This window comes from Somniosus microcephalus, chromosome 19 (assembly GCF_052327205.1).
Source record: "Somniosus microcephalus isolate GS21.2 chromosome 19, FLI_Smic_1.0, whole genome shotgun sequence".
Classification (NCBI taxonomy): Eukaryota; Metazoa; Chordata; class Chondrichthyes; order Squaliformes; family Somniosidae; genus Somniosus; species Somniosus microcephalus.
The window spans coordinates 67,366,946-67,392,028 of NC_141005.1; the positions used below are offsets into that span (position 1 = coordinate 67,366,946).

The window sequence follows — 25,083 nt, forward strand, 5'->3', positions numbered from 1 at the left end:
CTGTGGCTGCAATTGAGTACTGGTCACTGCTTGTCAGGTGATTATCGCTGGATTCACCCTCCGCCACTATAAAAGTTTCCTGTTTCTTGGCCCTAACAATCTCCTTTTCACCATGGATGTCCACTCCCTCTACTCCTCCATCCACCACCAGAATGACCTGCAGGCCCTCTGCTTCTTCCTTCAACGGAGGCCCAACCAATTCCCATCCGCCACCACCCTTGTATTTGCATTGAACAACTTCTCCTTTGACTCCAGTCACTTCCTCCAAATAAGAAGAGTTGCAATAGGAACCCGTATGAGTCTTAGCTATGCATGCCTTTTTGTGGGATACGTGGAAAATTCTTTGTTCCAGTCCCACACAGATCCCCTCCCTCATCTCTTTTTATGATATATTGATGACTGTATCAGTGCCGCTTACTGCTCTTGTCCCGAAATGGAAAATTTCATCACCTTTGTTTCCAATTTCCCCCCCTTCCCTCGCCTTCACATGGTCCATCTCTGACTCTTCCCTTCCTCAACTTCTCTGTCTCCATTTCTGGGCACAGGCTGTCAACCAACATCTACTATAAGCCCACTGACACCCACAACTACCTTGATTACACTTCCTCCCACCCCGCTTCCTGTAAGGACTTTCGTCCATACTCCCAGTGCCACGTGCTAGCGAGAGCAGAAATAGGAGAATAGACCAGACGAATGCATGGCCAGAGAGATGGTGTAGGAGGGAGGGATTTAAATTCCTGAGGCATTGGGACCGATTCTGGGGAAGGTGGGACCTGTACAAGCTGGACGGGTTACATCTCGGCAGAACCGGGACCAATATCCTCGCAGGGGGGTTTGCTAGTGCTGTTGGGAAGGATTTAAACTAGTTTCTCAGGGGGCTGTGAACCTAAGTGTGGGCCCAGAATGGAGAGAAACAAGGCTGGAAGTGCAAGTTAGAAAAGTAGTCAGCAAAACTAGTAGGGAGCAGAAACAAAGGCCAACAGTAAAGAGGGTCAAAGTGCAGAAAAATATTAAACAGGCAAAGTTGAAGGCACTTTATCTAAATGCACGTAGCATTCGCAACAAGGTGGATGAATTAATGGCACTAATAGAAGTAAATGGGTATGATGTAATTGCCATTACAGAGACATGGTTGCAGGGTAACCAAAGCTGGGAACTGAATGTTCCAGGATACTCAACATTTAGGAAGGACAGACAAAAAGGAAAAGGAGGTGGCATAGTGCTGTTAATAAAGGATGAGATCGGTACGGTAGAGATAAAAGATCTTTGCTTGGCAGATCGTGATATTGAACTGGAATCAGTTTGGGTGGAGCTAAGAAACAGCAAAGGGTGGAAAACATTGGTGGGAGTTGTGTATAGGCCACCAAACAGTAGTGGTAGTGTAGGGCACAGTATCAATCAAAGAGATTAGAAGTGCATGTAACAAGGGCAATACGGTAATCATGGGGGACTTTAATCTACATATTGACTGGGCAAATCAAATTACCACTAATGGTGTGGAGGACGAATTCTTGGAATGCATGCAAGATGGTTTCCTGGATCAGTATGTGGAGGAACCAACCAGGGAGCAGGCTATTCTCGATCTGGCACTGTGTAATGAGAAAGGGCTAATCAATAATCTTGTGGTAAAGGGGCCTTTAGGGATAAGTGACCATAATATGATTGAATTTTATATTAAGCTTGAGAGTGATGTAGTCCAATCTGAAACTAAGGTCTTCAATCTAAGCAGAGAAAACTACAAAGGTATGAGGGACAAGTTGGCCATGGTAGATTGGGAGACGACACTAAAAGGTATGAAGGTGGACATACGATGGCTAACATTCAAGGAAATAATGCATAATTTGCAACAAACGTATATTCCTCTAGGGCATAAAAACCCAAAAGGAAAAGTGATCCAACCATGGCTAACAAAAGAAATTAAAGCTAGTATTAAGTCAAAGGAGGAAGCTTATAAAGTTGCCAGAAAAAGCAGTCAGCCTGAGGATTGGGATCTTTTTTAAAAATCAGCAAAAGGGGACCAAGAAATTGATAAAGAAAGGGAAAATGGAATATGAGCACAAACTAGCGAAAAATATAAAAAAGGATTGTAAAAGTCTCTCTAGGTATGTGAAAAGGAAAAGACTGGCGAAGGTAAATGTAGCTCCTTTACAGTCAGAGACGGGAGGATTTATAATGGGGAATGAGGAAATGGCAGAGAAATTAAATAAATACTTTGTTTCTGTCTTCATGGAGGAAGACACAAAAAACCTCCCAGAAATATGAGAAAACCAAGGGTGTGGTGCGAATGAGGAACTTAAAGACATTATTATTAGTAAAAAAACAGTACTAGCAAAATTAATGGGACTAAAAGTCGATAAATCCCAAGGACCGGATGACCTACATCCTAGGGTTTTGAAAGAGGTGGCCATTGGGATAGTGGACGCATTGGTTGTCATCTTCCAAAATTCTATAGATTCTGGAATGGTTCATACAGATTGGAGGATAGCAAATGTAACCCTGCTATTTAAGAAAGGAGGGAGAGAGAAAACAAGGAACTACAGACCTGTTACCCTCACATCAGTAGTTGGGAAAATGCTGGAATCTATTATAAAGGATGCAATAACTGGGCACTTAGAAACTAATAGTAAGATTGGGCAGAGTCAACATGGATTTATGAAAGGGAAATCCTGTTTGACAAACCTATTGGAGTTCTTTGAGGATGTAACTAGTGGAGTAGACAAAGGGGAACCGGTAGATGTGGTGTATTTGGATTTTCAGAAGGCCTTCGATAAGGCCCCACACAAGAGGCTGGTGAAAAAAATTAGGGCACATGGAATTGGGGGTAATATACTAGCATGGATTGAGAATTGGTTAACAGACAGAAAACAAAGAGTAGGGATAAACCGGCCTTTTTCAGGATGGATGGCTGTGACTCATGGGGTACCGCAAGGATCGGTGCTTGGGCCCCAGTTATTCACAATCTATATCAATGATTTGGATGAGGGGACTAAATGTAACATTTCCAAATTTGCTGATGACACAAAGCTAGGTGGCAGTGTCAGTTGCGAAGAGGATGTGAAGAAGTTTCAAGGGGATCTCGATAGGCTGAGTAAGTGGGCGAGAACATGGCAGATGGAATATAATGTGGATAAATGTGAAGTTATCCACTTTGGTAGAAAAAACAGAAAGGCAGCGTATTTCCTAAATGGTGAAAGATTGGGGAATGCAGATGCTCAAAGGGGCCTGGGTGTCCTTGTACATGAGTCATTGAAAGTGGAATGCGCAGGTGCAGCAAGCCATTAGGAAGGCAAATGGTATGCTGGCCTTCATTATGTCGAAGTTTCGACTGTTCAATAAGACTCTGTGAAACAAAGTGATCGTCAAAGGCAGACTTTATTTAATCTACTTGCTAGCAAGGGGAGCTTCACGTAGGCAAAGGCTATCGTGACTTCTCCGAATACATGGACAATAACACCTCTTTTTATACACAAAGATCAAAACCTTCTATCACATGGCATGGTAGTGAGACATAATTAATAACGAAGTAAACATCTAAGAAAGGAATGAGTAAGGAATGTTTAAGGTCAACAAGAAGATGACTAGAGGGTCAGCGGAGCCTCAGTGTCTTAAGATATGGTTAGCCAACAGATAATCAATAGTCATGATGCAGGAATACCTTTGGATAAAGTTAACTAATCTTACACAATGGAGACAGTTTGTCTCTCATTTTGGTTCTGGACATTCATACAATGTTTACAGTAAATGTCCTTCGGTAATCATGCTTTTGTTCTACCATGCTTATCTTGTTTGTGGAACTGCCTAGCCTGCAAGCTGAAGACAGTCATATCATTTTCCTTCCACCGCTTCCTAATATGGACCTGCCTGTTTCCCTGTGTGAAGCCATTTTGACCTTCTGAAAGTTGCAGACTCCATTTTAATATAAGAGAGTATATGTGAATATATATTTCTACGCTAATGCACTTCTACAATTACAAGAGGATTTGAGTACAGGAGTAAAGAAGTCTTACTCCAATTATATAGAGCTTTGGTGAGACCACACCTGGAGTACTGTGTACAATTTTGGTCTCCTTACCTAAGGAAGGATATACTTGCCATAGAGGGAGTGCAACGAAGGTTCACGAGATTGATTCCTGGGATGGCGGGACTGTCATATGAGAAGAGATTGAGTAAACTAGGCCTGTATTCTCTTGAATTCAGAAGAATGAGAGGGGATCTCATTGAAGTATACAAAATTATTACAGGGCTTGATAGGATGGATGCTGGGAGAATGTTTCCCTTGGCTGGGGAGTCTAGAACCAGGGGCCACAGCCTCAGGATAAAGGGTAGGCCATTCAGGACTGAGATGAGAAGAAATTTCTTCCCTCAGAGGGTGGTGAATCTTTGGAATTCTCTACCCCAGAGGGCTGTGGAGGCTCAGTCATTGGGTATATTCAAAACAGAAGTCGATAAATTTCTGACTAGTAAGGGCATCAAGGGATATGGCGATCGGGCCGGTGAATGAAATTGAGGCAGAAGATCAGCCAGGATCTCATTGAATGGCGGAGCAGGCTCAAAGGGCCGAATGGTCTACTCCTGCTCCTATTTCTGTTCTTATGTCCCAGTTTCTCCACCTCCATCGCATCTGCTCTGAACATGCTACCTTCCACACCAGTGCTTCTGATAGGTCTTCATTTTTCCTCAACCAAGGATTCCCCTCCATCATGGTTGACCAGGCTCGCGACCGTGTCCGTCCCATTTCCCGCACTTCTGCTCTCACCCTTCCCCTCCTCCCCGAACCATGATATTGGTTCCCCTTATCCTCACTTTCCACCCCACCAGCCTCCGCATTCAGCAGATCATCCTCGGCCATTTCCGCCACCTCCAACATGATACCACCACAAAACACATCTTCCCCTCCCCTCCACTTTCAGCCTTCCAAAGGGACCGTTACCTCCATGACACCCTGGTCCATTCTTCAATCACTCCCAACACCCGCTCCCCTTCCCAAGGCACCTTCTGTGCAAGCACCTGCCCTTTCACCTCCTTTTCCACCGCCCAGGGCCCCAAACACTCCTTCCAGGTGAAATGGATTTATTGTAGTTCTTTCAATTTAGTAGACTCCATTCACTGCTAATGATGCGGTCTCCTCTACATTGGGGAGACCAAACGCAGATTGTGTGATTGCTGTGCTGAACACCTCCGTTAAGTCTGCAAGTGTGACCTTGATGGTTGCTTGCCATTTTAATCCTCTGTCCCCCTCCCACTCTGACCTCTCTGTCCTCATATACACTGTTCTAATGAAGCTCAAAAGAAGCTTGAGGAACAGCACCTCACCTTTTGATTTTGCACTCTACAGCCCTCTGGACTCAACATTGATCGAGCTGAAACGTTAACTCTGTTTCTCTCTCTACAGATGCTGCCTGACCTGCTGAGTATTTCCAGCATTTTCTGTTTTTATTTCAGATTTCCAGCATCCGCAGTATTTTGCTTTTGGTTGAGATGGATATATACCTCAGTTGAAAAGAGAAGACAGCAGAGATAAGAAAGAAATGTTTAAAATTTTGGAAGGTTTAGACAAATCAGATCGAAGGAAGCTTTTCTGCCGTTACAGAATTTAAGCACAGGGGGTCATATTTACAAATTAAGAACAAGTATAAATTTAGGAAATGCAGGAGTAACTTGACAAGGATGATTATGATGCAATACACATTACCGGCAGGGTTGGTGGAACAAGAAACCGCAATTGGTTTCAAGAAGGGTCGAGACAGGTTCTTGTCAACAAATGGGATTCAGGGGTATTAGAAACATCCCACGGGAATGATGTGAGTGGCCCCTAGATGGACCGACCGTCTTTTCTTGCCGGAAACTCTTATTTCCTTGTGATACGGCGGCCAGTGAGCATTTCGGTGAAACACCTCAATTCTTGCTGTAAGGCAAACACTGTCCAAATATTGTTGGAGAAAATAACAAGAAAATAAGGTTGTCATAATAACGAAGTGTCAGATAGTCTTCTTTCCGCGGATTCCGATTTGATTTCATGATTCTTGGCGTAAGGTCTGGCTGACCCGCACTGTGACAGCTAAGGTCAGATTCTAAGATCCAACTGCATTGCATTGGTGCGGTACGGCTGATTCGTGAATGTGTTAGTATTAATATTAGATGGGGAACTGAGCAACATCTCATTCAGTCCTCGGCGTGAAGGTGTCAATCGCTTTGTGCCGTGACACAAACATTTGGTTTATATTCAAGCCCAGAGTTGCCCCAAAATAAATTGCAGAAATACGTTTCAAATGAATGAACTGGAGCCGTTGCAACTGATGGTTATTTCATTAATAAATTGGAATCGCTAACCTTTTGTTACAATCGAATTTCAGGTTAATTTTGACGCACCTTACTGTTGCATTAAACTAGGACACGTCCCTTCTTTTGTAGCGTTCTCTCCAGTCCCTATGATCGCCATAGTATCTGGCCATAGTATCTGTCCATTACAATTCCATTTTTTCCCCGAGGACTGTGTATGGGGTTTCCAGGCAGTTTTAACCTTTGATCAGGTTTGATCAGGTATCTGCCAAGTCTTGGTTACACAGCCACACCTCTTTCCTCAGCAACTGTCTCCGGTTCTGACTTATTCCACGTGGATTCCAACTAAACTTCCGCCCTTCATGTTTCGGATCCACCCAGGATTAAAAATATCTCCATGATATTCATCGTTCCTCAAACTACTGCTCTCGCATCATCTTGAGATCCACGCTCAATGCCATGCGGCGCCACATGAACACTCTCGACCTCTCTCTTCAGTAGCACCAACTCACTCTATCTCAAAGCTGTCCGGTTCCACAGCTCCATTTCATCCTTCAACTCATCCGACGCTTCAACAAAAAACTTTTTTTCTTCCTTTCTGATGTCAAGGATCGCAAGCTTCATCAACTCTTGAACACCAACGCCCCTCCAGAATCTTCTTCCCCTTCACTTTCCTCTGACCCCCCCTTCTCCCCATCTTACCCCCTGCCGCATTTTCACTATCCCTTCTGACCTTCCCCTCTCTGATCCCGAACGATCAGTACTCAGCAAAGGCCTGAGTTTCATCCCCTTACGCCCCCACCTCAATGAATTTCGAGCTCGGCATTGTTAAGTCCGTGAATGATTGAGACACGGACTAGCAGGAGAGAAACAAACAGAACTTTACTGGTGAAAGGCATAAACGAATCTAACAAAACAGAGGCTCTCTAGTGCCTTTTATACAGGGGTGGTCACTGCCGGTACTGCAGTCTGAGACCAGTTATTCTCTTAAAGGTACATCCACAACAATTCCTCCCCTTTTAGATAAACAGTACATAACATTCATTTAACAACTAATGATAACGAATTACAATCACAATTACTGTTGCTAGATACATTGGTTAAGTTTAAGCAATTATAAGTTCAGTCTTTGAGGAGACTTCCTGATTCTGTCTGGATAACGCCTCTTTGGGGTATCGGGTTCTTCTGGCAATGTTGAGTCGGAATCAATGTCATTGTTTGGTTCGTCTGCTTCCAATATTACCGGGTCTGCGGTAGCTGCAATTGGAACGTCGATTTCATTACCAGGTGTATCAGATCGTGGTGTGGAGTTGACGTTTTCCAGTGACTCTAGAATCTGGTCAGCATGTCGTCTTACAATGCTCTCCCCAACGTCCACGGTATACATGAGAGGTCCTTGTCGTGTACAAATCGTTCCTGGCTGCCATTTCTCAGTGCGGTAGTCCCGGGCCAAAACTGGTTGACCTATCTTAAAACTCCTGGTCGGCCTTTCATTCATATTCTGAAACTGCCTGTTCTCCACATCTCTTCGGACATTTGGCTTAACCAAATCCAAGCGGCATCGTAGTCTTCGATTGAAGAACATCATGGCTGGAGTTTGGTTGGTAACCGCATGTGTCGCATTCCGGTAAGCAAACAAGAAGTTGTCCACCTTGTGTTGTAGGGGTATATCTTCATTACACATTGCCTTGATAGCCTTCTTGAATGTTTGGACAAACCTCTCAGCCAATCCATTAGTGGCTGGATGATATGGGGCAGATGTGTAATGCTTAACACCATTGTTCTTTAAGAACCTCCGGAACTCTTCAGACACAAACTGTGGTCCATTGTCAGAGCAAATCTGTTCAGGCAGCCCATTTCTGGCGAATATGGTTCGTAAAACTGATAGTTTTTTCCGTGGTGGTTGAGGACATTTTTACTACCTCTGGCCACTTTGAATGTGCATCCACCACAATTAAAAACATCGAGTCCATGAAGGGACCAGCAAAATCAATGTGCACCCTTTGCCATGGAGATGAGGGCCACTCCCATGGATGCAGAGGAGCTTGTGGTGGGGCGTTTTGGACCTTCTGGCATCCTGCACAGCTCTTGGTCATCTCTTCAATTTCTCTATCGATTCCCGGCCACCACACAAACGCTCTGGCTAAGCTCTTCATTTTTACCCCACCCAGATGATCCTCATGAAGCTCATTGAGCACTCTATCCGTCAACTTAGGTGGAATTACTACTCTGGATCCACACATCAAGGTTCCTCTGCACACTGACAGCTGTTCTCTTCTCGGCGAGAATGCTGGCAGCAGTGGTTCGCCATGTGCTGGCCATCCCTTCGCCGTTAAATCATAGACCCGTGATAGTGTCGGGTCATTCCGTGTTTCCTTTTCTATGTTTGCATTAGTCACAGGGAGACATTCGACTATGGTCGAGTGGAATAACTCCATTGGATCCACTGCAAGGTCTTCTTCTTCCACCGTCGGCAACGGTAGACGTGACAATCCATCAGCATTTCCATGCTGTTTAGTTCCTTTGTACTCGGTCATATTGGTGTGCCCCTAGGAAAAGGGACCATCTCTGCAGCCGTTGTGCTGTCATTATCGGTACGCCCTTCAGAGGGTTGAAAATGGAGACAAGAGGTTGATGATCGGTTAGTAGAGTAAATTTTTGACCGTGCAGATAGTGATTGAACTTTTTCACCCCCCACACTAGGCTGAGGGCCTCTCTGTCAATCTGGGCATAGTTACGCTCGGCAGAAGTTAACGAGCGTGACGCAAAAGCTATCGGCCTCTCCGAACCATCAAGGAATTTATGTGACAGTACCGCCCCAATGCCGTAGGGAGACGCATCACACACCAGCCTGATTGGCAGTGCCGGGTTGTAGTGAGCCAATACTTCCTTTGAAGTGATTAAGTCCTTTACTGAAAAGCACGCTTACAATCATCGCTCCATTTCCATGCTACCCCCGTTCGTAGCAGGGCGTTCAGTGGGTGCAGAATTGTCAACAAATTCGGCAAAAACTTATGATAGTAATTCACCAACCCGAGGAATGACCTCAGCTGCGACACATTTTCAGGCGCTGGGGCCTTAACAACCGCTTCAATTTTGTCAGGGGACTTATGTAACCCCTCTTCATCAATCACGTGGCCACAATACGATATCTCTCAAAAAATTCGCACTTGGGGCGGTTGGCTCGCAGCCCATGTTCCCGTAGTCTAGTGAGCACCTGTTCTAGGTTGTTAAGGTGTTCACTGTCATCTTCACCTGTTACAAGGATGTTGTCCAAGTAACACTGAGTCCCCGGAATCCCTTGCAGGACTTGTTCCATCACTCTTTGCCATATCGCCGGAGCCGATGCTACTCCGAATACCAATCAATGATACTGGTAAAGACCTTTGTGAGTGTTTATCGTGAGATACTTCCTAGAGGACTCTTCAACCTCCATCTGCAAATATGCTTGTGCTAGGTCAATTTTTGTAAAACGCTTCCCTCCAGACAGCGAGGCGAAGATGTCTTCTATCCTTGGAAGAGGATATTGTACTGTGCGAAGGACAGGGTTCACCGTCACCTTGAAATCCCCACAGATGCGAATCTTCCTTGGCTCTCCGGACTTATTGGTTAACATTTTCTTCATGACAGGAACGATGGGTGTCGCCCACTTGCTCCAGTCGACCTTAGACAACACGCCCGCCTTCTCCAGATTCTCCAGCGCTGCCTCGACGGCTGGGCGAATTGCATATGGTACCGGTCTCGCTTTGAAAAACTTGGGAACTGCATTCTCTTCTATTTTTATCGAGGCGGTTATGCCTTTAAGCGTGCCCAGTTCTTGTTGAAATACCTCTTTGTCGTTAGCTAAGATTGTTGACAATCGTCCAGGAGTGACGTCTTCACCTTTTTTACCGTCCACCGTCATTGCATGAATGGAATGCCAATCTAAGTTTATCTTCCTGATCCATTCCCGTCCCAATAACGGTGGTATGTAGAGATACAATTTCCATATTTTCTTGCCATTGTATTTGACAGATACCCTTATTTTTCCTCTGGGGTATACTTTTTGCCCCGTATACGTCGTCAAGACGATGGATGTCTCTCTCAAGGGTATGTGAAAATAGCCGCTCGTAGTCTCATCGATTCATGACGGTTAGCGCTGATCCTGTATCCAATTCCATTTTAACTTGGGACCCTGCTATCGTGGGAGTGACCCAAATGGTTCGGTAAACCTCTTTTGCGATTACATTGTGAAGTTTGAGACAGCTTAGTCTTCTGTTTCCGGATTCACTATCGCTCATCTGGTCTTCGGAACTACTGTCCGTCATCTTTTGTACTTTCTTGTACGGTTCCTTAGTAGCCTTTTTGTTGTCGCTGGTCTTCTTCCCAGACCTACAAACTCATGCAATGTGTCCAATCTTTCCGCATTGTCTGCATATTTTGTCTTTGGACCAGCAGTCCTTCTGGTCATGGTTAGTTCTGCCGCAGCTATAACATTTTGCAAATCCCCGTGTCATTTCGTGGGTGCCGTATTCCTGTGGTTTTTGTTGAATTTCTGCAGCTCCCCTGGCTGCTGCTTCATACGATATTGCCACGCTGAAAGCCTTATCTAGCGTCAGCTCTTTTTCTGCGAGTAACTTCTTCTGTGTTCCTTCACTCAGGAGTCCACAGACAAATTTGTCCCGTAGGGTATCTGCCAGTCCTGCTCCGAACTGGCAGTGCTTTGATAGCTTGCGTAGTTCCGTAAGATACTCAGCATTGCTCTCATCTTTGTGCTGAGTTCTCCTGTGGAATTTAAATCTTTCTGCTATCAACGGTGGTGCAGGGTTTAAGTGCTCCTGTAGAACAGCAACAATTTCGTTAAAACTCTTCGCCTTCGGTTTGGCTGGAGTAATCAGGTCCCGCAATAGGCCGTATGTTCTAGCGCCCATTAAGTTTAACAATACCGATGCCTTTTTCCCCTTCGCTATATCGTTTGCCTCGAAATATACCTCGACTCTTTCCACATACGTGGTCCAGCCCTCTATTGTATTATCAAAAGCAGTGATACAGCCAGTCTTCGGCATCTTGCAAATCTAAAATGGCGCCTCCCGCGCTTTGCCTTTTTCTCCGATTTAACAAAATGGCGCCTCCCGCGCTTTTCCTTCTTCCCTGCTGTTGTTAGCGCTGCTTTCCACGGTTTCCTGCGCGTTAAATATTAATTCGTTTTCTTTTATTATCTTCCCGTCGTGGAGCGGACCCTCTGGGACACTTCCCTCCCTCTTCTGAGGTCCGAACGCTGCCCAGCTTTGAAACACCGGCCGCGCCCTGTATGCTCCACCCTCTCTCTCTCTCTCCTTGCTTCCCGACTCGCTGCCCGGCCCCGTTGCAGCCCAGGAAGGATCAGAGCACTACCTGCCACCAGCCCGATTAGCTGGGAAACCACGGACCGAGGAACCCAGCCTGGTTCTGGACAGTCTCTCCTGCAAGTTTTGAAATCGATGATTGACGGTCGACGCCCGTTTCTCGAGTTTCAATGGCCTACTTTTTTTTTAAATTTTTTTTTTCTTTCTTCTGGCTCCGACCTTCAACACGTCGTCTGAGCTGCTGCTGAGTTGCAGGTAAGTTCGTTTCTAACTCGTCGCCAGTGTTAAGTCCGTGAATGATTGAGACACGGACTAGCAGGAGAGAAACAAACAGAACTTTACTGGTGAAAGGCATAAACGAATCTAACAAAACAGAGGCTCTCTAGCGCCTTTTATACAGGGGTGGTCACTGCCGGTACTGCAGTCTGAGACCAGTTATTCTCTTAAAGGTACATACACAACAGGCATGATGCTGAGCTCTTTTTCTGCAGCCTTCGCCTCCGTGCCCACTTCTTTGGCCAGGAGTCTTCCCCCCGCATGGCTGACCCTTTCTCCCGCTTTCTGAATTCCCGTTCTACCTGGACCCCTCCCTCTGGCCTCTTACCCTCTCTAGATCTTTTCATTGCAAACTGCCGCCGTGACATTGGCCGTCTCCATTTCTCTGCTCCCTCACTCACTACAACCTCCCTCCCTCTGAACTTGCAGCACTCCATTCTCTCAGATCCAACCCTGACATTGTCATTAAACCTGCTGACAAGGGTGGTGCTGTTGTTGTTTGGCGAACCGATCTCTACCAAGCGGAAGCTGCACGCCAACTCTCCGACACTTCCTCCTACCTCCACCTGGACTATGACCCCACTACCGAACATCAAGCCACCGTTTCCAAGACTGTCACTGACCTCATCTCCTCTGGATATCTTCCCCTCACGGCCACCAACCTCATAGTTCTCCAGCCCCACACAGCCCGCTTCTACCTCCGTCCCAAGATCCACAAACAGGACTGCCCTGGTAGACCCATCGTTTCAGCCTGTTCTTGCCCCACGGAACTTATCTCTTCCTATCTCGACTTTTTTCTCCCCTTGTCCAGTCTCTTCCCACCTACATCCGCGACTCTTCCGATGCCCTCCGCCACTTTAACAGTTTCCAGTTTCCCGGCCCCAACCGCCTCCTTTTCACTATGGACGTACAATCCCTCTACACCTCCATCCCCCACCAGGATGGCCTGAGGGCGCTCCGCTTCTTCCTTGAACAGAGGCCTAACCAGTCCCCATCCACCACCACCCTCCTCCGCCTGGCTGAACTTGTTCTCACATTGAACAACTTCTCCTTTGACTCCACTCATTTCCTCCAAATCAAAGCTGTTGGTATGGGTACCCGCATGGGTCCTAGCTATGTCTGCCTTTGCGTGGGATATGTGGAACACTCTTTGTTCCAGTCCTACTCGGGTCCCCTCCCTCACCTCTTTTTCCGATACATTGATGACTGTATCAGTGCCGTTTCCTGCTCTCACCCTGAGCTGGAAAATTTCATTCACTTTGCTTCCATTTCCACCCTTCCCTCACCTTCACATGGTCCATCTCTGACTCTTCCCTTCCCTCCCTCAACTACTCCATCTCCATCTCTGGGGATAGATTATTGACAAACATTCACTACAAGCCCACTGACTCCCACAGCTACCTGGACTACACTTCCTCCCACCCCGCCTCCTGTAAGGACTCTATTCCATTCTCCCAGTTTCTCCATCTCCACTGCATCTGCTCTGACGATGTCACCTTCCATACCAGTGCATCCGACATGTCTTCCTTTTTCCTCAACCGAGGATTCCCCTCTACTGTGGTTGACATGGCCCTTGACCGTGTACGTTCTATCTCCTGCACTTCTGCCCTCGCCCCTGCCCCTCCCTTCCGGAACCACGATAGAGTTCCACTTGTCCTCACCTTTCACCCCACCAGCCTCCACATTCAACGGATCATCCTCTGCCATTTCCGCCACCTCCAGTGTGATCCCACCACCAAAGGCATCTTCCCCTCACCTCCCCTTTCAGCAATCCATAGGGACCGCTCCCTCCGCGACACCCTAGTCCACTCCTCTACCACCCCCAACACCCCTTCCCCTTAGCCCGGCACCTTCCCGTGCAATCGCAGAAGATGCAACACATGCCCTTATACCTCCCCCCTTCCCACTGTCCAGGGCCCCAAACACCCCTTCCAGGTGAAACAGCGATTTACTTGTACTTCTTGCAATCTGGTATACTGTATTCGCTGCTCACGATGTGGTCTCCTCTACATTGGGGAGACCAAATGCAGATTGGGTGACCGCTTTGTGGAACACCTCCATTCAGTCCGTAAGGGGGACCCCGAGCTCCCAGTGGCCTGTCACTTTAATTCACCGCCCCATTCCCACTCAGACCCCACTGTCCTCGGCCTCTTGCATTGTTCCAATGAAGCTCACCGTAAGCTCGAGGAACAGCACCTCATCTTTCGATTAGGCACTTTACAGCCTTCTGGACTCAACATAGAGTTCAACAATTTCAGATCATAACCTCGGCCCCTATCACATATATATATTCCCTTTCTTTTTTTACCCATACTTTTGTCTGGGTTTTTTTCATTCCTCCCACGTGGCAGCTGTCCTTCATTCTGCCAGGGCCATTCACACTTTATCTGGAGACATCCTTTGCTCCTTGAATATCTCTCAATGCCTCTTAATCTCTCCTGCTTTCTATCCTGTCGCTGACCTTTCCTTTTGTTCTTTCATCTCCTCCCCCTTTCCCCAGCCCCCACTTGCTTTAAAATGTATCCCGTTTCCTGCTTTTTTCCAGTTCTGACGAAGGGTCTTCGACCTGAAACGTTAACTCAGTTTCTCTCTCTACGGATGCTGCCCTGGCCTGCTGAGTTTTTCCAGCGTTTTCTGTTGTTTCGGATTTCCAGCATCCGCAGTATTTTGCTATCGTATTAACCTTTGACCTGTTTTGTGTTAATGGCAGGTGGGAATTTTCAGCAATAATCGCCCCATTCCAAGAAAGGAATCCTCCGTGAACTGGGACCACTATCCCCGCACTTTATCTGAAATAATCGGTAACTTAAGATCGAAACTGACATTGGAAAAGTGACATTTATGTAGATATATTCTGTGAGTGCAGTTTCATTTCATTTGTGAATTGATTGGTTCATTCTGAAATTGTCGCTTTACCAAGAAATTTGATCCCAACCAAATTAATTAACAACTGCCGCCCTAATGACACTTGGCTTTCAATCTGCTCAAAGTGCCTATTTTACACATTCGCTTCAGGAGGTGCTGGGATCATCCTGGTGAGGCGGGCGTGCGGGAAATTAATATTGCTGACAACCTCTGTCTTTGGTGAATTGATTTTCTCGATACCTCCAACTAAGCTAGCTGGGAAATATGAACCTTGGTTATAAAAACTGGCAACACTGAGCGAAGCAAGAGGAACTAATAACCAATGGGACAATAGAAAGAAAGGCTCACTCGCTCAATCACTCAATCGTTAACGAATCCACGAGTGTGGACAATGCTGGTTACTGATAGGAAAGTATCGACAGAAGCCGTCCCGCACATAGAGAACTGAAAACAGACGACCACTCTCTCCCGTCTGTGCAGATATAGTGACAGTAAAAATGTTTTCTCTGTCCATTTCCGAGAAATCAAGTGAGATATATCTATTACATCCTGTGCAAAAAAACTTCCGTTTGGAATAAAGTATCCCTGCAATGGATGTTGCGCCTGTTGTTAATAACAGACCATATTACAAATCTCCCTGACAAAGTGTTATTGCCAACGTTAATATAATTAATATATTAACACTCAGAATAACAAAGCAAGAACTTAAACTGCTCGATAACTGTATTTCCTCTCACTTGCACAGTCACTATAGGGAATGTAATACTGTCGGGTTAATTTAAACATTATTTAGGCTCCTGAAACCTAACTCAGAGCAGGTGGGAGTTCATAGATATGTCACCTGGATAGGTTTGAAGTAATCAATATTTCATTCCGGTAAACTATTCAATATTTAATAATTTGCTGAAACTGACCTGGAACACATACATCTGAATATTACTTCATGGTGGTATCCACAGCTGGCGAATACTCATTTAGTGAGCCATTCGCCCACAGTTAGATCCAGCCAATGTTCTCTGGTGCGATCTAATTCCCTACAGATATACCTTTACCCAAGAGAGGCACTGGTGTGGTTTATGTATAAATGAAACACAAATAGAATGTGAAGTAAACTAAAACAAGACTAATGCAAATGGCGATGGAGTGTAAAATATTTTATTAGAAGGTTGCAAAGAAACTATCACGCATATATTAACTGCAAGTGTACTTTACAACAGCACATGTGCATTTGATTAACTGGATTCACAGTATAGTCAAAAAGAACCGTTAACCCCTTCAGCACCACTGCATGGCGACCTCAGGAAGGCAGTAATAGTCATTTTATAGTACATTCATAGAATGTTGAGTATGGACAAAAACACCAGTGGTCACACAATTGTCTTTCTATTTTGCAATTTTTAACCTTTTACAAAATAAAAACAACCATCTTCAACAAGGAGACCCACAATTTCCATTCCTGACCAGGGATGGGGCAGGGTATCCTGTACAGAGTACTTTAGAACAAGTGTCCTGAAGCATTTCCTTATTTCTATTTGAATACTTACACGAGAATGGCCTGCATTACATTATTTTATACAATGTGTATTACGGAAAGCACGCGGTACTCATGGAGTTCTTAATTAGTTAAATCCTTCACAGAAAAACACAAACCATCTTCAACAAGAAGGCAAATCACTTTACATCCTGACAGGCTTCCACATGGAACAATAGGGAGAGTTTCCTCCTACACTGTTTGCCGTTATTCCAACTACTACTTTTATTCGCCTTGAATATACAGATATATTATGGATAAATTCTACAAATATTATACAACACGGCCACATATTATGACATTACACAGGTAAGGATCTAAATATCCCTTTACCACACTGTTCATCTCCTTCAATATGAAGGCATGTGACTGTAATGATTAAGGGGTTTCTGTTAACCCTTTCAATACCACAGCCATGTGATCACAGCACTGTTACATAGAACTACAGCTTTTACGATTCTCTCACGAAAATACTGGGCAGAAGCGAAAGACTAATAATCAATTTATAAAACTGATCAAGATATTTCAGTTAATCAAAAAATCTGTTATCCTCGGTCTGACTTATCAGATTACAAAATACAGTGCTCAGTTTACTGGATAAATTCTCCATCAAAAATACAAACCGTACCTATCAAGGCAAATCACTTTCCATCTCTGTCACACATCAACAGCCTCAACGCGCAGAGATTTCTGTTACACAGGTACCTTCGTCGAAGTTACAACAACGAAACAGGCGGTTCGGCCCATCTAATCCGTGTTGGTGTTTAGCCTCCACATGAGTAAATAAAAGCGGGGAAAGACAGAACCGCCAACAATGCAGCATTCCCTCAGTGCTACACTGAAGTGTCAGCCTAGGTTAGGTGCTCAAGTCTATAATGAGACTTGAAATGATGACCCTTGGCTTACAGAGGTGAGAATACTACCAACTGAGCCAAGCTGACAGTTATCTGTTGTCACTCCAACTACTGTCTCTATTCACTGTGAATATACAAGTGCAGTGCTGAGAAACTCGACAAATATTGTCGAACACGGGGTCACATTTTATGACATTACACAGACATTACACACATCTGAATATCCCTTTAACAAACTACCCAGCTTCTTCAATATGAAGGCATGTGACTATAATCATTAACGGGTTGGTGTTAACCCATTCAATACCACTGAGACGTGATCACAACGCTGTTCCTTAGAACTACAGCCTTTAGGACCCATTCACAAAAATGGTAAGATGGAGCAAAACTCCAATTATCAATTTATAAAACTGATTATTAATATATCTCTGATTATCAAAACAAATCGGTTGTACTCGGTCTGCCTTGTCACGTTGCAATATGCAGTGCTCAGTTTACTGGATACCCTTTTCTACCAAAAACACACTCTTCTTATCAAGACAATCACTTTCAATCTCTGACACATCAACAGCGTCAATATGCAGAGATTTCTCCTACACATATACAACTTCGTAAAAGTTACAACACCGAAATAGGGCGTTCGTCAATCCTGTCTGTGTTGTCCTTTAACCTTCACGCGAGCAAAAAAATAAATAAAAGGCAGCGCCTCCAACAATGCAGCACTCCGTCAGTGCTACACGGAAGTGTCAGCCTAGAGTATGTGCTCAAGTCAGACTTGAAATCATGTCCCTTGGTTTGAGAGGTGAGAATGCTCCCATCTCAGCCAAGCCGACAGTTATCTGCTGTCACTCCAACTACTGTCTCTAGTCACTGTGAATATACAAGTGCAGTGCTGAGAAACTCGACAAATATTGTAGAACACGGGGTCACATTTTATGACATTACACAGGTAAACTGTCCATCCCCTTCAATGTGAAGGTATTAATGACTCGGCTTCCATTCCGGAATACTGTTCGACACCAGGATACCGCTCCAGTGCTTTGTATTGTGGAACTATCAGATCCTCAGTTCTTGCAAATGTCCCAAAAGTTTCAGCTCCACCAGCCTCCCCCAGAGAACATTATCTGGATTTTGAGCTCTGTGAACATGTTTGTGGGTTTCTTTCCTAAGATTGTTCACGGTGCGTGGAGCGAACAAAAGGCGCTGCCCCTTGTTTAGGCCGCCTCGAGTATCCTCCATTGTAATCGAGGGGCCGAGTCACTGGGAATTCAGCTGAAATACAAGAAAGGCACGGGTCAGAAATATCCTGATTTGGGAACAAGAAACTGATTCAACGGTTGTCTTTACAATTGTTGTGTGTAAGGGACTGGGTGCCTTACCGGAGATGTGCTGTCGATTCTAATGTTTCGGGTAATCGTCTCTCATTCCAGCACGGCGCTATCTAAAGACTTGAATCTGTGGATGTTCCTGAATCTGCCTCCAGTAGACGGGTGTTTCGGGTCCCATCCGATCTCTGCACCTTCTCCATCGGTGTTTCCAACAACTGAAAATCACAAATACGTATTTTAGTAACTCACAAAAACACCAGTCGGTTAATATATTATTAATATTACACAGCTAATGTTAATCCATCGTGTTTTAAATATAATTTCACGCACCCTTTGCTGTTCTTTGAGTGGGATTCTATTTCCGAATAAATGTCTTCGAGCGCCAGCGATATTCTTACAGCCACTCCCTGGACCCTCTGCAGTGGAGCCTTAAACAAGTGCCCGACAGGCCCTGTCTGCCGCGGCTCTGTCCAACCGCTCCTGTATTTATAGCTCCGAATGGACAGGGACAAGCGTGAGCCCGGGTTTCTTTGCGTTTCCCACACTCACCAGCCGATCGCTGCTGTCAGGGGGACAATGGCCTCTCTGAATGAGGAATTATCCACACTGTTTGACTTACTGTTGGGGCCGAGACTCAGGACACCATCTGGAGAGCTGGAATGAGCCAGTAATCCCGGGCCAGCGGGGCTCGTGTAAGGTTGTGGGAACCGGAGAGTAGCCCCTCCCTACGCCCCCCCCCCAACCCACCACCCATGGCACCGGGTACAGGACAACAGTGCGAACATCTGTCTCATTCTGCTCGTTCGCTTTACGAATGGTTCGTGTGGCGAGTGATTTACAGATCGGGAAAAATTTCAAAGTAAACACATTAATAGAGCAGCGGAATCGGATGAAAGTTAAAATCAATCTGGACTTGCTGGGACAGTCTGTAATGTGAAGCTTGTAGCTGATTGCTGATAGGGAAACGCTTCCCATCCGATGCAGATTTGCCAGATTGGGGAAAGGGATGTACCTTCAATAGTTGCTCACCTCCTGTCCCCGCAGGTTGTTGCTGTGCTCAGAAGAATGAGCTCACTCACTGCTCACTGAAACACAACAAATGGCCAAATCCAGTTGTCTGCGACACGTGGGAAACACGAGCAATAACTCCCAGCACTGGAATGATCGGTGATCCCAGCTCCGGGTCGTGGAGCGACACTCACACTGTTTCTCTCATCCGCTTTTAGCTTAATTATGATTGAGACTGTTAAGTTATATTGAATACTATATATAGATAAGAATCAGATACTGACCACATGGATCCCCTTCTATTCACTTTAGGGATATCTTTATCACTGTTCGATTGCACCCACAAGAAAGACTTTCACTACGTGTTCTCTGCGTGTACAAGTGTAATAGTATTGTAAAGTAAGCGATGTCTATTGACGCGCTGCTGAAATCTATAAAACAGAACTGCAGTTGCAGTCGTGTCTCAATTTATAGTTGCATTTTCCGAAGCCACGTGAAAGAAGCAAAGAACGTGCATTTATATCGCGCCTTTCACAACCTCTGTACCAAAGCCCTTCATAGCCTTTGAAGTTTTTTGAAGTTAGTCGCTGTTGTAATGTAGGGACACGTGGCAGCCAATTAGCGAACAGCAAGGTTCCACAAATAGCTGAGATTATATTGGTGATGTTGGTTGAGAGATAAATATTGTCAAGGACACGGGGAGATTTCACCTGTTCTACTTGGAACAGTGCCACGGGATCTTTTACGTCCATCTGAGAGGCCAGGCGGGGCCTCGGTGGAGCTGATTTGCTGAACCCGGTGTAAGCGGTAAATCTGTCACTGATCAGCACTTGGTGTTGTTCTGACAGGTTGTTTGATTCAGTGCGTTTAATTCATATGCGAGCGGTCACCTCTGACCTCTTTGTATTAACAACAGGTGGAAAACTCTGAACGACCGCTCCCTCACACCCGGTACTGAAGGTGCCAATCACTTTGCACTGTGACCCAACACCAGCTTTGCTGGTGATCAGATTTCAGTTTAATCAATCATCATAACTAGCATTATTAACTGCCCAGTCACATATAACTCACGAAGTGTTACTAATACACTGAAGCCCGAGTTCTCTTTGGACAAAGTCCTGCACCTCCAGCACCCCGTCTTGTCACGCTCCACTGGCTTCCCGTGCCCCAACCAATCAACTTGCTGCTTGGCCGCAAATCCTTGGAGAACCTCCTTGCACCCCTCCTGGGGATTCTCCTCCAACCCACACTCACCATTCCTCTCACTCTCGGTTGCTGCTTGTCCCCGCTTCCTCTGCCCCACAATCGGGAGCCGAACTTTCAGCCACTGCTCATCCTCCTCACCCCCCCCCCCCACCCCTTACTCTGGAATTATCCTATATAAAACCACCTTCCCTTACTACATCGCTCCTGGAAAATCTATCTCTCCCTCAGTGCCTTGGGGCTGGTACCGAATTCCTTTCATTCCCCCCCCCCCCCCCCAGGTGTCCACGCCTCCCCCTTGTAAACGGTCTGAGAATTTGAGGGCCCTATATGAACGTAAGCGAAACTCTCTCCTTCTGGTCTGTTAATATGCTGGATTTATACTACATTCTTTGAGACTGTAAATGAATGGGGTGGGATGTCCTGGAGAAGTGTCGGACCTCCGGGGTGTTTAGTGTGCTGGGTTGTCTCCTGAATTGCCTTGCTGTGTTTGCAGTGACGCGCAGCTAAAACCACTTCAAATGGCGACAGATATGATGGCAAACTTAACTTTGAAATGCAATGCACCAAAAAGCCCGCAACAAACTGGTTTACATTTATAAAGGATTTCTCATATTGAGTGAAGTATATTTAAATTGCATAAATAAAGGGTATAATCTATGAATAATTTTGCATCAGTGCGGACAGAGACGCCTTGATTGAAAGCGACCCCTCAGCCTCAGCATGTCAATCTTCATTGTTTCTACGCGAACTTATTCAGTCCTTTCGCACCACGGTGCGGTTAAACCTGCCCCTTAGCGCGTGGGAAAGAATCTACAGGATATAACATCACACCAATAAAACCTTGCGTTTCTAAGACTGATAGAATTCATTACTCTGTGCGCATCAGCATCCAGAGGGGGCAATACATTGTACTGCTATTAATAACTGGAATGGTTTCAGTCCCACAGACACGTTGTATTAAATTATTATTAATAACTGGAAGGGGTTCAGTCCCACCGTCAATGTACCGGGAGAAAAGCCTGACGAATTACAAGAGTTAAGTAACTAGGTTTGATGTTTCAGATTCACGTCGTCACTTACATCTCAGTAACAGTGACCTGAACTTTAGGAAATAAATATGCTGATATTTTGAAATTCCTGTTAACCAGACGCCGAAAGCAGCTTTTACTCAGTAACAGGGTTGTCTGGATGACGATGGGCGGGACATTCCCGGGATCTCCTAACCTCAGATGGAACTGAATACGGCGGGGCTAAAGTATCATCTGTGCTGGCCAGATGTTCCCCTGTACAGCTCCGCTCCGCCGTTTACAAAGAGTCGTTGCTGCTATTGTTCACCCGGGGGAGCGGATTGGACCCTGAGTGTGGGAAACCCCGAGAAACCCGGAGCCGAACATCTCCCGTACAATAAATAGAGGGACTGCCGAGCTACAACCTGTGGCTCTGGGACAGTCACCGTCAGTCTCGGTGACTCTGCACAGCCTGAAGCAAGGACCCTCTGCAGGCGATGAGGCTGATGTACTGGGAGGAGCAGTCCCAGGGAACCTCCACAGTAAGTGACTTCGGTCTTTTATACATTGCACTGTGCGTGGAAACTGATCTCGGCTCCGGTGCTCACACAATCGGACAGCAGCGAACCCTGAACAATTGCAGAGTTAACTAAATCTTCAACACCCGGTGGATAATCGAGGTTTTCATAATTCGATTCTCTTTTCTTTTTCAGTTGACGAAATCAGTTTTAGAGAAAAGGTGCAGAGAGCGGCGGATGAACTGGAGCAACAACCAAGTGGGGGTTTTCAGGGAAAGAATCTCAGAATGAAATAAACATGAAACTAGAGCCAACTGTCACCCTCAGAGTGATCGTCAATTACCTGAAACAACCGCATACCCTTCACCGGTGAGTTTGGGTGCAACGCTGCGCATGTGAATATGAAGTGTCAGACTTTCTCATTATTATTCTTGTTATTACTATTCTCCTGTAAGCAACGTTCTAAATCGGATTGTTTCAATTTTTGTTCACAACAGACTCCACACCTTCAGTGTGGATAAAGCGCCAGGAACGACACCCAGAAGTAAATCCTCAAACTTCTGCAGAGAGCTCAGACTGAACCAACTGCTTGAGCGATATATTCCCTTCCTGTCACAGTGACGCCGAGCACAGCGCTCTGGAGAGCGTGGTACGGCTGAAACATTTTGGACGGTTCCAAAAACTGATGGAGACGCTGTTCATAACTCGTATAAAACAATATTCCATAATGGAAGCAGTGTCATTGACACCTTCACATTGAAGGAGATGGACAGTGTGTTAAAGGGATATTTCTTATCCTTACATGTGTGATGTCATAATATGTGACCTGTGTTCTATAATATTTGTAGAGTTTCTCGATCATATATTTGTATATTCCCAGTGAATATATGCAGTAGTTAGAATGACTGAAACAATTGTGTAGGAGAAATCTCTCCATATTGATCCCTGTTGAAGTGTGTTAGGGATGAAAAGTGATGAGAACGTAAGAACATAACTACGAGGAGCAGGAGTAGGCCATTTGGCCACTCGAGCCTGCCCCGCCATTCAATAAGATCATGGCTGATCTTCTACCTCAACTCCACTTTCCTGCACTATCCCCATATCCCTTAATTCCCTTAATATCCAAAAATCTATCGATCTCAACAACTGAGCCTCCACAGCCCTCTGGGGTAGAGAATTTCTCCTCATCTTAGTCCTAAACCCCTTATTCTGAGACTGTGGCCCCTGGTTCTAGACTCCCCAGCCAAGGGAAACACCCTCCCTGCATCTACCCTGTCAAGTCCTGTAAGAATGTTGTATGTTTCAATGAAATCACCTCTCATTCTTCTAAACTCTAGAGAATATAGGCCTAGTCTCCTCAATCTCTCCTCATAGGACAATCGCCCCATCCCATGAATCAGTCTGGTGAACCTTCATTGCACTCCCTATATGGCAAGTATATCCTTCCTTAGGTAAGGAGACCAAAACTGTACACAATGCTCCAGCTGTGGTCTCACCAGGGCCCTATATAATTGCAGTAAGACGTCTTTACTCTTATACTCAAATCCTCTTGTAATAAAGGCCAACATACCATTTGCTTTCCTAATTGCTTGCTGTACCTGCATGATTTGTCTTCATGTTGAAGATGGTTTGTATATTTCTGTGAAAGATTTAACTAATTAATAACTCAGTGAGTACTGTGTATCTTCCACAATAAACTCAGCGTGTAAAATGAATTGATATAAATAATTCTTGTGTAAGCATGTAATGTTAAATATTATAAAGATGAAAAGTAACGAGGTGTCGGATAATAGTTCTCGACAGTCGGGTGGAGGAGATTGTATTCTCTGAGATTATGTGTTCTTGTTGAAGATGGTTGCTATCTTACTGTTGAATAGAAATAGTAAAATGGAACTTCGGCCCAGTCTTAGCATTCTGTGAATGAAATATGAAGACTGTAGTATTTTGTTGTTTATCTGTGGTCACCTGGTCTTTGTGATGAACGGTTTAACAGAAATCCTTTATGGATTATCCAGTGAATCGGACCAGTAATTCAGTGCAGCATTAAATGGCCCACATTGGGGAACATTCAGAGTAAAAGATTTACAGTTGAGTGCAATGCGCGCTTGTCTTGGAAAGTATGTGTTCCGCATTATAGCATTGCAAATTTCTAATAAAAAATGTTATGACCGATTACTGTACCAACATGTTTGTATTCATTAGTTCACTGCACACAGCGCAGTATATACTCATACTTCGGCTAGAGATGCACCACGTCATTACCTCCCTTGGGTAAAGTTATATCCGTACATCCTGCCTCACAATATTGGCTTGATCTAAACATAGAGTAATGGGTTAATCTCTGCTCTTCCACACGTTCACCATAAGAACATAAGAAACGTCAGCCCACTGAAGCTCATCCACTCTCATCTAATTGTATTTTGAATATCCCCAGTGTTTGGGCTCTATTACCTTGTAATCTGGATTACTCAAAAAGTTATGCTCTTCCAGCATAGATTGTTTTCCTGTTATCTGTTCCAAATTTACTACTCGCGAATTCGCAATAGTAATCCAGTACTGCTCTGAGTTTATTCAAATTTACAATTTAGTATTTTATACATTTCATACGGTCCCTTCTGAACTGCGAAGCTTGCGCTTCTCTAACATTTCCTTATAGATCCTTGTGATCTGTTTAATTTCTCATTGCTGTCCTCGTTCTAATGCAAGTATGTAATTTTATGGTGGTGAAGAAACATAGCATTCAAAATGAAGTCTGGCGCATTGGAACGCTGCAGAATACCTATGCACGACAGTGTAGTAGTTATGTTACTAAACTAATAATCTAGAGATCTGGACAAATATCCAGTTCAAATCCTACCATGGTAGCTGGAGTATTTGAATTCACTTT

The 25,083-nt window shown here is 45.0% G+C and overlaps 2 long non-coding RNA genes across 2 annotated transcripts; one reads left to right on the top strand and one right to left on the bottom strand.

The window, feature by feature from the left end:
- Positions 1 to 15,883: 15,883 nt before the first annotated feature.
- On the bottom strand, positions 15,884 to 18,904 carry LOC147104591 (uncharacterized). The gene is made up of 3 exons (XR_015072363.1): positions 18,788 to 18,904; positions 18,509 to 18,672; positions 15,884 to 18,401 (listed from the first exon to the last, which is right to left on the bottom strand). It is a non-coding gene; the product is annotated as an uncharacterized LOC147104591 (long non-coding RNA).
- Positions 18,905 to 18,945: 41 nt separating this feature from the next.
- LOC147104592 (uncharacterized) lies at positions 18,946 to 24,369 on the top strand. The gene is made up of 3 exons (XR_015072364.1): positions 18,946 to 22,220; positions 22,392 to 22,565; positions 22,694 to 24,369. It is a non-coding gene; the product is annotated as an uncharacterized LOC147104592 (long non-coding RNA).
- The last annotated feature ends 714 nt before the right edge of the window (positions 24,370 to 25,083 follow it).